Source organism: Lissotriton helveticus, chromosome 6 (assembly GCF_964261635.1).
Source record: "Lissotriton helveticus chromosome 6, aLisHel1.1, whole genome shotgun sequence".
Classification (NCBI taxonomy): Eukaryota; Metazoa; Chordata; class Amphibia; order Caudata; family Salamandridae; genus Lissotriton; species Lissotriton helveticus.
The window spans coordinates 383,484,686-383,501,450 of record NC_136067.1 but is presented as its reverse complement, the minus strand read 5'-3'; the positions used below and the strand labels follow the sequence as shown (position 1 = coordinate 383,501,450).

Sequence of the window (16,765 nt, the reverse complement as noted above, 5' to 3'; positions counted from 1 at the left end):
TTCTCTCTCTTCTCCGCGCAGAAGCGGAACCAGAACACCACTACTCGGCAGCTTCACCGAGCCTCACCGCCTCAAGAGCCAATGGTCAGCTGAAGACGAGAAAAGGGGCACCCGGCAGAGATGTGGTAATCTCCCTCAGCACCCGCTAGAATAGGCAATAATGAGGGTAAGGAGCGGATCGGGAGTCAGGTCGCTCTGTGGCCCTATCCTTTTGACATCCTGGAGCAGGATTACCACATTGAAGATCCCAAGCCGGGTCAGACCCACTCGTGGAGATATGACAGAGGAGGGGGGGTGCGAGGGGGGGTCGGTTGGAATGGCTAGATAGTCCTTCCCTTTTCTCTCACTGGCCAGTGGATGGAGCTTCACTCAGTACAATCTCCCTCACCCACTCTTTCCTCTGAGACCGGATGAAAACAGGTGCCCAGGGTCTCCAGGATTTTCCCCAGCAGGGTTAGGTCAGCAACTACAAGGGGAGAAGGGTGGTGAATCAGTAAGGAGCGTCCCTACGCTGGGAGGTCAACCCTCTGATGATCCTACCCTCGCCTTATGCTACAGCCTTCACTCCAGCTAGCCTTCTCTGAAAAGACAAAATGGCTGTCCAGCATTCCGCCTTATATAGGCTGACCCTCAGAGGTCCAGAAGGGACCAGAAGGTTCTGGAATGCCCTACTCTATCCTATGGGACAAATCCCAGGTGTGACAGTTGTGTCAGTTGAAAACCACCATTTTGTAAACCTGGGTGAATTCCTGTCAGGAAAGGCACCTAGGCCTGAGATGAAAAACTAGGAGGGCAAAAGAACACCTATCCCCCAGGCCAACACCATAAAAACCTAGTGGACATAAAAAAAAAAACACCAAGGCATGAGGGGCGAAAAGGGGACAAAATAAATAATAAATTGGAGGAACTACGCAAAAGGCCAGACAGGTCTAACACGCGTCCCCCCCCAGCTGAAAGTGGGGAGAACTACCCAACCCCTTGGGAGTCCTCATCACTAAGGCGGAAATACCTAGAGAGACCGTCTGCATTGGCGTGGTCCACTCCAGGCCAATGTTCCACCCAGAAGTCCATTCCCTGTAGGGAGATGGACCATCTCAGCAACTTGGGATTCTCCCCCTTCATCTGCATCAGCCAACGAAGGGGTCGGTGGTCAGTCTGAACCAGGAAGTGCGAGCCAAACAGTTATGGCCGCAGCTTCTTCAGAGCCCACACCACCGCGAAAGCTTCCCTCTCAATGGCACTCCACTTCTGTTCCCGGGGAAGCAGTCTCCAGGCTGATCCAGGCCCTCTTCATTCAGTTGCGATAACACTGCCCCAATGCCATGTTCTGATGCATCTGTCTGGACAATGAACTCCTTGGAGAAGTCTGGGGCCCTCAGGACCGGTGCTGCACACATTGCCTGCTTCAGTTTTTCAAAGGCCTGCTGACAAGCCTCTGTCCAAACTACCCGTCGAGGTTGTTTCTTTGAGGTGAGCTCTGTGAGAGGCGCTACAATAGTGCCATACCCCTTCACAAAGCGACGGTAGTAGCCTGTGAGGCCCAGGAAAGCTCGGACCTCAGTCTGCGTCTTGGGGGGTTCCCAGGCCATGATTGCCTCAATCTTTGCCTGCAGGGGCTGCACTGTCCCCCTACCCACCAAGTGTCCAAGGTACACAACCGACCCCTGCCCAATCTGACATTTGCTGGCCTTGATGGTCAATCCAGCTTGTTTCAGGGCCTGGAGAACTGCTTGCAAATGTTGCAAATGGTCCTCCCAACTGCTACTGAAGACAGCAATGTCATCCAGATAAGCAGCGGAGAAACCCTCCATTCCGGAGAGGACCTGATTCACCAGCCGCTGAAAAGTGGCAGGGGCATTTTTGAGCCCAAAGGGCATAACACAAAATTGGAAGTGTCCCTCAGGCGTGGAGAAGGCTGACCTTTCCTTTGCTCCATCTGTCAGGGAGATCTGCCAGTACCCTGAAGTGAGGTCAAAGGTACTTAGATATTGGGCAGCTCCCAGCCGGTCAATTAATTCATCCGCCCTAGGGATCGGATGAGCGTCAGTTTTTGTAACTGAGTTCAGTCCCCTGTAATCCACACAGAACCTCAGTTCTGGAGTGGTGCCTGGTGGAGCGGCTTTTGGCACTAGAACCACCGGACTGGACCAGGGGCTGTTGGAAGGTTCGATAACTCCTAGCTCCAGCATCTTGGCAACCTCACCATGGATGCTAGCCTTCACCTTGTCGGACAGCCGGTAGGTCTTTGACTTCACTGGTGGGCTGTCCCCTGTGTCCACATCATGGGTACACAGGTGAGTCCTTCCCGGGACAAGGGAGAACAGCGTAGAATATTGCTCCAGTATCTGGCGACAGTCCTCCCGCTGTTCAGGAGTTAGGGTTGGAGAGAGAATCACTCCCTCCACTGACCCATCCTTTTCTTGAGACGAGAACAAGTCTGGGAGAGGTTCGCTTTCCGCTTCCTCTCCCCCATCAGTCACCATCATTAAGATGACCTCGGGCCTCTCATGGTGGGGTTTGAGTCGGTTGGCATGAAGCACCCGCAGGGGCTGTCGTGGGGTCTTAAGGTCTACCAGGTATGTGGCCCTACCCTTCTTCTCCAACACCTCAAAGGGGCCTGTCCAGCGATCCTGGAGGGCACTAAGCTCTCCAGGCTCCATCACCCACACTTTCTGGCCAGGCTCCAACTCCACCGGGTGAGCGTTGTGGTCATACCACTCTTTCATTACTGCCTGGCTGGCCTCCAAGTTGTCAGAAGCTTGCTTCCACAACTTCGCCATTTGGCTCCTGAAGGCCAGCATGTAGCTCACCACATCCTGGGGGGGTTTCCTGGGAGACTTTTCCCATCCATCCTTCACCAGGCTGAGAGGACCGCGTACAGGGTGCCCATACAGAAGCTCGAAGGGGCTGAAGCCCACTCCCTTCTGTGGCACTTCCCTGTAGGAGAATAGCAAACAGGGTAGGAGGACGTCCCATTTCCTCCGCAGGCTTTCAGGCAGACTTCTGATCATGCCCTTCAAGGTCTTGTTGAACCTTTCTACCAGTCCATTGGACTGGGGGTGATAGGGAGTGGTGAACCGGTAGGTCACTCCACACTCCTTCCACATTGCCCGCATGTACGCTGACATAAAGTTGGTCCCCCTGTCGGACACAACTTCCTTGGGGAATCCCACTCGGGTAAAGATCCCCATCAGGGCCCTAGCCACCACAGGTGCAGTGACAGTCCTCAGAGGAATTGCCTCTGGGTACCGTGTGGCATGATCCACCAGAACCAGGATGAACCTGTGACCAGCTGTTGTTGGTGGATCCAATGGCCCTACAATGTCGATGCCCACCCTTTCAAAGGGGGTGCTAACGACAGGAAGTGGTTCTAGGGGAGCTTTCAGCTTCACCCCTGTTTTCCCACTGGCTTGGCAGGTTACACACGTCCGACAGTAGGTGTTAGACGCCACTTTCATCTGAGGCTAGTAAAAGTGGGGGACAAGCCGAGCAAAGGTCTTGTCCTGACCTAAGTGTCCTGCCAAGGGAATTTCATGAGCCAATTCCAGCAGAAAGGCTCGGTACCGTTGCGGGACTACCAAGGCCCGTGATGAACCAGGTAAGGGTACCTTGGGTTCACTGTAGAGGAGTCCATCCTCCCAGTAAATGTGGTAGTGTCCCGCAACGTCCCCTGCTGCCTGGGCTTCAGCCTGTCGCCTCAGTCCCTCAAGGGTAGGGCACTTCTTCTGGCCCTTACAGAACTCTTCTCTGGTAGGCCCTCCCTCCACATGCCACTCAGCAGGGATGGGCAGGTCCTCCAGAGAAACTACTCCCCCCTCCACGGACTCCTGGTCCACCAACGCAGGTGGCCGATCTGTCACATGGGGTGTGGAAGCCGAAGCAGGCTTCTCCTGTCTTCGGGTCTGTCCCTTTTTGGCAGCGGGTTGGGCCATTGTTCCAGGCTCCAACCCAGGCGAACTCCCTCTCCCGGCAGTCGCAGACCTTGTGCTTACACAGGCCCAGTCAGGTGTACCCAGCATCGCAGAATGCGTCCGGTATTCCACCTCTCTCCAAGCATTGTGCTCCATGTCATTCCCCAACAGACAATCAACTGCCACGGCAGGGCTTACGGCAACTCGAAGTGAACCTGCAACCCCTTCCCACTCAAAGGGAACCTCGGCCACGGGGTAGTGGCCCATTCTGCCGTCAGCCATCGCGGCGGAGTACATTGGGAACCACCTGCTCTGGAGACACCAGTTGACTTCTCACCATAGTCATACTGGCTCCTGTATCTCTCAGAGCCTCCCCTCTCTGGCCATTGATGGTGATCCATTGCCCATACTTAGCAGTATTTGGGGGCACCTGGATCTTAAGAACCATCTCCCGTTCTCCCAGGGACACTAAGGTGACACCCGCCCACTCACCCCCTTATCTAAGGGCAACTCCTCCCCAAGCACTACACTAGCTACTCCCGGGGCTTTTCCTCCGGTGGGAGGGGGTGGTCTCTTTGGGCATCTGACATCTCCCTTATAATGTCCGACACCACCACACTCGAAGCAGTGGACAACCCTTGGCTGCTGGCTTTGGCCAGGATGATGGTTTCTGGGAGGGTTAGCCTTAGGGGTGAAACCTGTTCCCTTTCCCTGGAAACTGTTTTGGGGACCTTTAGAGAACTCCCGCTTTTTATCTCCCCCCTCCTTCTTCTGAGGGGTGCCCTGTCCGGCCTTTTGGGAATCCCCTCCAGTCCCCTTTGAGGACACCCGGGTACTCGCCCAGATGTCCGCCTCCTCTGCAAGCTTCCGGGGGTTAGTCAGCTTGCTGTCCACCAGGTGTTGGCGCAGCTCGGGAAAACATTTCTCGAGTAGATGCTCTTTCAAAAAAAGATCATACAACCCCTCATAATCCTTCACCTCACTGCCCTGTACCCAGCCCTCCAATGCCTTCCTTGCATAATCTAGAGAGTCCACCCAGTTCTGGGTGCTTAACTTGTGGCTCCCCCTGAACTTCTGGCGATACCTTTCGGGGGTTAGCCCAAACTTCCTGATCAGTGCTAGCTTCATGGTGGGGTAGTTGGTCTGCTCCTTCGGTTCTAAGGCTATCAAGGTGTCCCGACCAGTAGGAGGCATGTACTTGTACAACCCACCCCCCCAGTGTTTCTCCTGGATCCCATGGGCTCTTAAGGCGACCTCATAGGCAGCCAGCCACTTGGCTATGTCATCCCCCTGACTATAGCTGGCAATTATATCCTTAGGCAGGTAGGGTCTAGATTCCCTGGTTGGTTCTCTGGTTTCGCTGCCACCATTTGGAGAGTTGGCGAGTCCTAACTGTAGAGCCTTGAGTTCTAGCTCTTTTAGTCTAAGCTCATGAGCCATCCTCTGTTCCTCCTTCTCCTGTTCTAACCTGGCTAACTCCCACTTCAGCTTCCTTTTTTCCCTCCTGTCTGTGAGTTACGCTTCGGTCAAGCTTCCCCCGGAGACACTACTGCCCCCCCTAGAGGAGGTCATTGGTCCTGGGAGTAGGTTTCCCACCTCAGGGTGGAATAATCCCTCTACCTCTATGACCGTGTCCCGGTCTGTCCCCTCATCCTCCTCCTTCCCTTCTCTGCGCGCTTCCACCCAAGCCCTCAAACTGGTCTGGAGTTCCCCCTTCTTGGCACCACGCTTAAAGAACACTCCCATTTGTTGACAGAAGTCTTTTAGCTGGGCCACTGAATAAGTGTCCAGTTCTTCCAGTGCAAATTCCATTTTGCTAAAGGCAATTCAAGGTCAAGCACACAAAAAGAATAGAGTTACAAGGGCAACCTGAAGCTACCTCCACCCCACCACCAGTAATAAATTTGGAAAAAGCAAAAGTAAAAATTAGGAAGGCCGCCAGGAGAAAACTCCAGGTGTAGGTTAGTGGATTACACTTAGTTACTGCAGAGTAGTCGCAACCACAGTCACCATCCCACCGCTAGACACCAATATGTTGGAACCTAATGTTGTCAGGTCACCTAGGGTAGCCTGGCCTAGGGTAAGACAATCTCTAATTGAGGCACATGTGTGAAGGTTGCATACAACCCAGCAGTAACATCAAGCAATTCCACTCAAAAATGACGCTACACCAATCTTTGTGTAAAAATACGAGCTGTTTTATAAAAGTTCTCTTTCTTTCTTTAAATGTACTTTTCAGCACGTCTTTCTTTACATTACTCTAATCACATTTGTTCCGCTTAATCTTTAAGACATCACATTTAAAGGAATGATTTCTTGGTTTAAATCCTTCACAAGCGCAGAATAGCGCAGGCAGTTTCTCAGCTTTAACCTTTCCTCCTTTCACCTGTAAACAGGGCTAACAAAAAGCTTCAGACATATCTAACAGTTATACCTAGCAGAACATAGATCAACCATTAGCTGTTAGCACAGAATTTCAGAGAGAGAGCGCTACCATCATTCCTCAGACCTTTCCCTCTCCTGGGCAGATGGCATCGATCATTTCAGGAAACCCAAGTAAGGTACATAACTTGTTTCATATACGCTGTACAGGGAAGTCCTCTACCCACTCTCAAACACAGTCTGTCTGCTAATGCCAGCTCCTTGTAGGCCTGGCTGAATGAAGTCAACTCAGTCGCTGTTCCTAACTTCTCTCAACTCTTTCACTAATAGCAGGAGGTTTCCTTCTCACAGTTCTCCACACCTAACTTCATGGAAGATTCTCCGCTTTGGCCAATTCTAACTCGGGTGCCAATAACTCCCGTTGCTTTTCCTCCCTCTCCTCACTTACTTCACACCCCGGCTGGATCCAAGCAGGAGGGGGGGCTCAGCTAACAGGAGGGTTCAATCCTCTCCCTCTCTCCTAGTCGCACAGGATCTTAGAGCCGGTCTCCTGGGTGGTAGAGAGGTCTCCGCCCACGTTCCCGGTCGGCCGCTCCTCCCGCTGAACTCCCGCGGGAAGAACACACCTCGGATTCCTTCAGCGCCTTCCCTCACCTCTCACTCGCGTAGGCTGTCGGAAGCACTGCTCTTCCTGTCCTGCGCAGAAGCCGCACGTCGATGCCGCCTCTCACCTCAGGGCTGGCGCTACAGGCTGCTCCTTCTCTGGGTCACTCCCACCGGTCCCGCCTCCGCTGCGCCTGCACCAAGGAGAGACGCTTCTCTCTCTTCTCCGCGCAGAAGCGGAACCAGAACACCACTACTCGGCAGCTTCACCGAGCCTCACCGCCTCAAGAGCCAATGGTCAGCTGAAGACGAGAAAAGGGGCACCCGGCAGAGATGTGGTAATCTCCCTCAGCACCCGCTAGAATAGGCAATAATGAGGGTAAGGAGCGGATCGGGAGTCAGGTCGCTCTGTGGCCCTATCCTTTTGACATCCTGGAGCAGGATTACCACATTGAAGATCCCAAGCCGGGTCAGACCCACTCGTGGAGATATGACAGAGGAGGGGGGGTGTGAGGGGGGGTCGGTTGGAATGGCTAGATAGTCCTTCCCTTTTCTCTCACTGGCCAGTGGATGGAGCTTCACTCAGTACAATCTCCCTCACCCACTCTTTCCTCTGAGACCGGATGAAAACAGGTGCCCAGGGTCTCCAGGATTTTCCCCAGCAGGGTTAGGTCAGCAACTACAAGGGGAGAAGGGTGGTGAATCAGTAAGGAGCGTCCCTACGCTGGGAGGTCAACCCTCTGATGATCCTACCCTCGCCTTATGCTACAGCCTTCACTCCAGCTAGCCTTCTCTGAAAAGACAAAATGGCTGTCCAGCATTCCGCCTTATATAGGCTGACCCTCAGAGGTCCAGAAGGGACCAGAAGGTTCTGGAATGCCCTACTCTATCCTATGGGACAAATCCCAGGTGTGACAGTTGTGTCAGTTGAAAACCACCATTTTGTAAACCTGGGTGAATTCCTGTCAGGAAAGGCACCTAGGCCTGAGATGAAAAACTAGGAGGGCAAAAGAGCACCTATCCCCCAGGCCAACACCATAAAAACCTAGTGGACATAAAAAAAAAACACAAAGGCATGATGGGCGAAAAGGGGACAAAATAAATAATAAATTGGAGGAACTACGCAAAAGGCCAGACAGGTCTAACACCTGAAAAATATTACTAAAGGGCGTGGCTTGGACGCCTTGGCGGGTTGACGTGCAGACCGCGAGCTCCGGCTGAAGAAACATAGCACCAACTGAAATCATCTCCCTCCCCGATGGTAGACAGCAGATCCCAGTGGCAGATGGGAGGTAGCCAAAGGCAGGGCGGGACAACGTACCAGATTAGCCATATCCTGTACTCGTGGCAGAGGCTGAAATCAAAGACGGTAACAGCAGACATGGCCCCTGGCATAACGCCGGCCAGGGAGACCAATTCAACAACCGAAAGAGGCATCTGGGGCTGAACCCAGGCCCATTCATGTAGATTCCTACAAGTCAAACACAGCAATGACCTGCTGAGAAGGGAGCATGACAGCATCGAGCATCCGGGGCTGAGACTGCATAGGTTGCCAGCAACCGCGGAGGGTGAGCTTGTCATTGTTCTGCTCCGTACACACTACCAATGGGACAGAGGGGACTAACCATACAACGGAGCGACAAATTCACAAAGCTCCCTCAGTCTATCAAAATGAACTAATACATGTTCAGAGGTGTAAAAGTGGGAGGGGGAGAGGAGGTCCCCCTCCCCTGGAGAACAGCTCCATGCCATTCAAGGTACCTGTTCAGCCGTAGAAAATAAAATTGATATAGTGGCAATGGATATCAATCTTCTACACACAGATATGGGAAAGAACTCCAAAAGAGACCCAGCTCAAAGAGAGGCCTATCCGACTAAATATCAAGGCCGAAGATGAAGAGGGATGGTCCAGGCGCTACAACGTGTGTCTGGTGGGTATAGCGGGAAAGGTAGAGGGCACAGACGCAGAGCGATTTGTTGAGAACACGATGCACCACACACTAAAAACAGGTGATCTTTCCCCACACTTTGTGGTCGAACTAGCACACCGGTTACCCAGGGCCCTGACGCACATAGGGGCCATACCGAGACCCTTCCTGGCCCATATGCTCAACTTCAGGGACCACAATGTAATCCTGAGAGCAGCTTGTAAGTGAAGTCCGCTGTAATTGCAAAAAACACGCAATAATGATTGTCCTGGACTACACCCAAGACATGCAGGCTCAGCGCAAATCTTTCGATAAGATAAAGGTAGAGCTCTGGAGACAGAACCTGCAATATCGGATGGTCTTACTGGCACTCCTAAAGGTAACAGCAGAAGGGCGCTCCTAGTTTTTCCGAACTCTGGTGGAGCCTTGGGAGTGGCTCAAGGGATGGCGACTGTGTGAAATAATCTCCCACTAAAAAGTAAAGCTACAAATGTGCCACTTTTGTTCCTATTTTATTTTAGTTAGCTTATGTATGTTATTGAAACCAAATGTAGTTTCTTCAATCAAAGCCGACATACAACGTCTCCATTACTCACTTACAAACCTGCAATGAACAATAACAACATTTAGTACAATTATAAGGAAAACAATTATGAAATAACACATTATGTATGAAATTCCAAATTTTCCTCACATATTAAGGTCTCTTACTTCAACCAAGAACTCAGGAGAACCCTTAGACAAGAACCTTTATTAATGTCTGCGCATTAAGATGATTTTTTATGAACCAATTAGAACACACACACCATTGCGTACACAAAGTTAAACATATTACAAGCTCTGGGAAAATGGACTTTGTCATAGCTTTATTGTTTGTTTCAACAAGTCACCAGTCTGTTAAATGTACACTATTAAATCCACACTACACCAGTTCATTGATTCTTCTAAAACGTGGCACATTGCCAGACAAAACCTTTGCTGATATCGGCCTACATACAGTCACTGAAGTAACAGGAAGGCGGCATGCTGTGTTTTACAAGTATCCTAGATATATAAACTGTCTGGTCATGTAACTTCCAAAATAGGCATGCACAGTTCTTTATATGGCAGCATGAAGCGCAGTTCCTTATTTGGCAGCATAGATATGTATACTATGTAGACTCTGAAAATACTTTTCAACTACTAATAATAAAAACAATATAAGGGATAAATTCCTAATGTACTTTATAAGGATATTGCAAGTTACTGGGGAGTTCCTTCATAAAGTCGTAAAACTCTGAGGGGACTTTGAATAATATAGGCTACTTTATTCTTTAAAAGATATGATCACACCTTTCCCTCAACTTACTTTTAAATCATTGGTGTTTTGTATTATTATGTAAAAAATTCTATGGTTACAGGTATGTAGAATACATGTATAATGTCTATCGTGAAAACTATCATGCCAAACATGCGGTTAGCAATTGCCTGGAAAATATTACTAAAGGGCGTGGCTTGGACGCCTTGGCGGGTTGACGTGCAGACCGCGAGCTCTGGCCGAAGAAACATAGCACCAACTGAAATCCCCTCCCTCCCCGATGGTAGACAGCAGATCCCAGTGGCAGATGGGAGGTAGCCAAAGGCAGGGCGGGACAACGTACCCGATTAGCCATATCCTGTACTCGTGGCAGAGGCTGAAATCAAAGACGGTAACAGCAGACATGGCCCCTGGCATAACCCCGGCCAGGGAGACCAATTCAACAACCGAAAGAGGCATCTGGGGCTGAACCCAGGCCCATTCATGTAGATTCCTACAAGTCAACACAGCAATGACCTGCTGAGAAGGGAGCATGACAGCATCGAGCATCCGGGGCTGAGACTGCATAGGTTGCCAGCAACCACGGAGGGTGATCTTGTCGTTGTTCTGCTCCGTACACACTACCAATGGGACAGAGGGGACTAACCATACAACGGAGCGACAAATTCACAAAGCTCCCTCAGTCTATCAAAATGAACTAATACATGTTCAGAGGTGTAAAAGTGGGAGGGGGAGAAGAGGTCCCCCTCCCCTGGAGAACAGCTCCATGCCATTCAAGGTATCTGTTCAGCCGTAGAAAATAAAATTGATATAGTGGCAGTGGATATCAATCTTCTACACACAGATATGGGAAAGAACTCCAAAAGAGACCCAGCTCAAAGAGAGGCCTATCCGACTAAATATCAAGGCCGAAGATGAAGAGGGATGGTCCAGGTGCTACAACGTGTGTCTGGTGGGTATAGCGGGGAAGGTAGAGGGCACAGACGCAGAGCGATTTGTTGAGAACACGATGCACCACACACTAAAAACAGGTGATCTCTCTTCACACTTTGTGGTCAAACTAGCACACCGGTTACCCAGGGCCCTGACGCACATAGGGGCCATACCGAGACCCTTCCTGGCCCATATGCTCACCTTCAGGGACCACAATGTTATCCTGAGAGCAGCTTGTAAGTGAAGTCCGCTGTAATTGCAAAAAACACGCAATAATGATTGTCCTGGACTACACCCAAGACATGCAGGCTCAGCGCAAATCTTTCGATAAGATAAAGGTAGAGCTCTGGAGACAGAACCTGCAATATCGGATGGTCTTACTGGCACACCTAAAGGTAACAGCAGAAGGGCGCTCCTAGTTTTTCCGAACTCTGGTGGAGCCTTGGGAGTGGCTCAAGGGATGGCGACTGGTGGGAAAAGGACAGCACTGAAAGGAAAGCACATCAACCAAGAGCCAGAGGGTGAGGAGCAATGAGAAGACATATGGGGTGACACTGCAATCAGATGTAAGAGAAGACGCCACTCTAGACCCACGGTTGCCTTGGTTGAACACAGACTTATGGTACAGCGGACAAGCAGATGATAGTCCAATGGTGATGCAAGCGGAGGCACGGCGAAACAGAGGTTAACACACTTCTACCAACAGAATGATACTCCTTTAATCAGGCGACGGAAGGAAACATGGAACTCAGAAGTTCAAGTTAAGGTTGAATAATGGGAATGGGAAGGCGATAGGCAACTCAAGTACTGGGGAAGGAGGTTGTTTCAAACCCGCAGTTTGAGGTTGTTTGGAGGGGGGAGTTTACACATGGGCATGGGTAGACCGGCGTTTTTGGGAGACACGCACACTCACACCGACCAGGGACACTCAAAAGAATATTCACTACTCACAGTACCCATGGCAACACAGCGACAGACTAGGGGTACAAAGACGGGCTCACTATACTATCTTGGAATTTAAATGGGCTAGGACACAAGCTGAACGGGGGGTGGTATCTAAATAGCTATGCAGGCGCAAACCTGACATTGTCCTGCTCCAAGAGACCCCCCTAGTGGAGAACAACTGTGGGTTCTTGGGAAAGGCAGGTACAAGTCACTCGCGAACTCAGGGTTTACAACAGGGTCAGGAGGAGTTAGCATTCTGGTTACTAGGTCTCTTCCACTACAGATCCACAAACATGGACCGACCCGGAAGGGGGGGGGATGCTTTACTGCAGTGAGAGGGGGGTTTGAAGGGGAGAACCAGACAATGGCCTCTTGGTATCTCCCACCAGGGCTACAATAGAAATTTCTGGGACAGATGGCAGAATGGATGCTTTGCCTGCCTCACATGCCAGTACTACTGGTGGGAAGGATTTCAGTCTCACTATGCGGGGTGAATAGGACAGGGCCATCTGGGGCAAGCAAGGGATGGGGGTGGGGCATGACAATGCATTTTTACAGAGGTGGTAGAGCAGGTGGATTTATGGTGGGAGGAAAAATCCTACAGACAAGCAATACTCCCACGCCCCGGGCACAGCTCTTCATACCAGGGACACAGGATGACGATTCTGCGATACACAATACTTGGCATGGGGAATCTCTGACCACTCCCCACTGGCCACACAACTGATGGCCCGGGCCCGTCAGACCCACCCGGGTTGGAGGCTGGACCAATGGGACTTAACTGACTGGCAAACCAAGGGGTTCCCAAAGATGGTGAAAGACTAATAGTTTCAGGAAAGTACAACATTGGTACAATTGAAAGTCAGTGTCTGGGAAGCATATAAGGCAGTAATCAGAGGGCACCTCATCTCCCATGTTTCAGGGAAAATGAAGGAATGGGACAGGGAAGTCAGAACCCTGGAAGACCACCTGTGGCAGTGGGAGGCAGACAGTATATGCAAACACAGCCCTGACTTAACAAGTAAAATCGCCATCACCAGGGATGAGTACAAAAGAATGATGGATTAGGAGGCACTGGCATATTATAGGGCCAAGCAGCAAAGGTAATATGAATTAGGGAACAAGTCGGGCAAATTATTGGATTGGGTGGCACATAGGGAGGAATGCCAGCGATGTATGCACCATGTAGTGGACAAAGAGGGGATTGTGTCCATACTGCATAGAAATAGCTGAGACATTTGCGGTATACCTGGGGAGCCTATTTGAGTCCCGGGTGGAGAAAGATTGGCAAGGATGCTACATGTTTGTTGGGGACATCCCAACTCCTGTAGCCTACCAGGATAGAAAGATGCTTGACTGTAGCATAGAAGGCAGGGAATCAGGGAAGTAATCATGCAAGTGACAGGAGGTTAGGGTTCCTGGCCCCAATGGGTTCCCCCGAGAATTATACAAATGCTGGGGGAGTAAACTGGTGGACCCTCTTAGGGACATGTTCTATAAGGCTAAGCGGGGTGGGTTTCCTTCTGCACAACCTCCGGATGGACACCATAGTGCTGATCCACAATGGGGGAAACCTGTGGAGCAGTGTGCCTCCTATAGACCTATCACTCTATTCAACCTGGAGGTGAAGATCTTGAAAAAGGTGCTAGTGAACCACCTAATCCAGGTCATTGATAAGTTAATAGCCCCAGACCACTCTGGCTTCATGTCCCAAAGGTCCACGAGGCACAGCCTCCATCAGCTTTTTGGATACTTAGCGAAACAGGGAACTCTGAGGGAGCCAACGGTTCTGCTGGCACTAGTTGCAGAAAAGGCATCTAACTTTGTAGAGTAGGCCTACTTGTTGTCGGTACTGCAGAAGCTAGGGTTTGGGCCAGAGGTCCTCGCATGGGGCCTACAGGGATGAGCATAGCTGAGCTGAACCCTGATGTCAGCAGGCTGCCACTCTTTGTTTGTTTTTAGTCAGGTGGATAGCCAGCCTGAATAAAGTCATATTTTGGACTATCCAACTTGATTTAAATCACTTCTACTCACTCACATCTACACCACTAGGCCCCTCACACGCACCGCACCATACAGCCAGGAACAAAAGATCTCTGCTAAAGAGCCCCTTTATGGGTGCCCGTCGGGTATTGCAGTGCCGACCCGATGAGGAGCAGGTTCATATGATGAAGCATGACATCTAGCTTGCTGGGTGTGTGTGGATCCTAGTTCTGACAAGATGAATACCCTTCCTCTTTTGGCTCCTCTACACCAGAACCTAGGCACAGGTCAATGGCGGGATGTCCAGTGAGTTTGAGTCGAACAGAGGGAGCTCCCACTCGCCCATACTGTTCCTGATTGATATGGAGCATCAGGCTAACTGGGTGAGGGAGGACGCCAAAATTAGAGGAATAAGGTGGACACCAGACTGGGAAGATGCAATCTCATATACAGATGATCTCCTACTCTACTTCGCAGACCTAGCTCAGTCTATGACCCGTATTTTAGATATCCTGATCATATTCGGGAAATACTATGGGGTGCTCATCAGTCGGACCAAGTCTGTGTCAAAGATAAAGACAGGATTAATGCATGTCCAATATTAACTTACCAGGCAAAATAGAGACTTAAGGGCTGAGTCGCGGTTGGTTAGTTTGTCCCAACAACAAGGGCACTAACAATAACCCCTTGATATGAATATAAAACACCTACCTTGTGTTAAAGCACACTTGAGCAGGGGCTTGCATGTCTCAGTGATCTGGAGAGTTATGCCCGCGGGAGGTTAGTCTTGACAGGATTGCCCAAGTCAGACAGGTCAAAAGGTAGAGACCAGATAAAGCGTGATCCACTGGTCCTCCAGGTTGAGAGTTGGGCACAGACAGTAAGAACTATTAAATCTTCTGGGCACAAGAGACTTCCAGAGTCTCTGCATGAGATGTGCTGATTGGCAGTAGTCAAAGCACAAAAAAACTACAGACAGGATGATGATGATGAACATTCTGCGCGCCACGTGCAAGACCAGAATGTGATTCTGGAAGGTACAAACTAAGTATGATACAAGAAAGCTGGCTCAAGTAACATCTGAGATGAGACCCTAAAAACCTACACATCCAGGGGCGGGGCTCGGTGAAGGAAGGTGGACCAGATATGGCAGAATGAAACCCACCCCAGGAGAGATGATACTGTACTCTGGAAGGGACGACATCACAAAGAAGAAACCATCATACTAAGAAAGCGAACAGACAAATATCTAATTGAATAAAAGTCAGTCCATAGCAAACTCATGATAGCCAGGTTAAAAGGCAGACACAGCAACACCTCCATTATCCAGAGCTAATGCGTCATCACATGAAACAAAGGAGGACATATTTTACCAACAGATGCAAGTTGAAGCAGTACCGAACCATGACCTCAAGATTGTGATGGTGGACTTGAACGCTAAAGTGGGAAATAACAACGCAAACTATAACAGATCCATGGGAAAGGAAGGATGTGGAACAGCAAACGATAAAGGAGGAAGACTATTGGAATTTTGCACCAAAAATGATAACTATACATAAGTATACATCAACTTCACTGATTTTGAGAAAGCCTTTGCTAGTATCCACTGTGACAGCCTCTGGTGTATACTGAGAGCCTATGAAATACTTCAGCATATAGTTCTCCTCAACAAGAGCTTCTATAATAATTTTACCTGAAAGGTAGGAGATAGTGAGTATAAACTCAACGTTAAAACTGGTGTGAGACAGGGGTGTGAGACAGGGATGCATGATGTCAGCACTGCTCTTCAACCTAATCAACTGGTTGATGCGATGCACAACAGAATACCACGCGAGAGGCATCAGATGGACCCTTTACTCTATGCTGGAGGATCATGACTATGTGTATGACCTGCCTTGTTCTCACACTCGCATCAGCATATGCAGGAAAAGGCTTCTCGCCTTAACATTTATGCACAGCATGTGTCCCTGAAGATTAAGATGAAGAAATCAGAAGTTATGCCATGGAGAGGCCCTTGCCATGACTGAAGATTTCACCTACCTAGGCAGTACTATCAGATGTGATGGAGGGGTTGGCAGTGACATCAGATTAGATTGAAGAAGACCAGGAATGCCTTCAAGTTGCTGAACAATGTGTGGTCTTCTCAATGCTTCAAGAACACCACGTTGAGACTTTACCAGCACTCCGTTCTGTCCACACTTTTGCTTGGATCAGGATGCTGGTGGGTGATAAAAAACACAATATCACCAAACTGTTAGCCTTCCCCACTAGTAACCAGAGAAGAATCTTACACATTTTCTGGCCAAGTAGATGGAAATCCAAGATCTTGAGATAAAACATTAAGGTTGTCTTCAGAAAAATATAGGTGTCACATCAATTTTTAGGTTCCAATCCTCTGAGGTCCTTAATGGTCTAGTTGTGTATGAACTAATTTGGGTAGTGTTGTTCATTTCCCTGTGCACTGGAAATAGATGCACAGACCCAAAGGTGGGTTCCTGCTGGCCAAGAACCCCTCAAAGTAGGATTGAAAGCACTCTGAGGTGTTTTTAACTATTTAGTGGTGAGTTTGATTTCCGTCCCATATTCCAGTAGGCAGACAGTCTTTGTTCTGTTTAGGATGTCCGTTTCAATTCTCGTTTCGAAATCATATTGCAATTGTTATATTAGTATTATTTAGTTAGCTAGATTTAGGTTACAGTGGATCCACATTTGAATAAGTCAGTGATTCCTGCTAATAGAGGAGTTGTTCTACCCTTGATTGGTACTACTACACATGAGATGTT

General features: G+C 49.7%; 1 protein-coding gene across 2 annotated transcripts in view; it reads right to left on the bottom strand.

Moving 5' to 3' along the window:
- ITGB1BP1 (integrin subunit beta 1 binding protein 1) overlaps positions 1 to 16,765 on the bottom strand; it is a 381,224-nt gene that overhangs the window by 301,026 nt on the left and 63,433 nt on the right. Inside the window, exon 2 of one of the 2 annotated variants that reach the window (XM_078647827.1) lies at positions 16,023 to 16,200. The exons of the other annotated variant lie outside the window; for it this stretch is intronic. The gene's annotated coding sequence lies outside the window, so the exon portion shown is untranslated. The remainder of the gene's footprint in view (positions 1 to 16,022; positions 16,201 to 16,765) is intronic. 2 annotated transcript variants of the gene reach the window in all.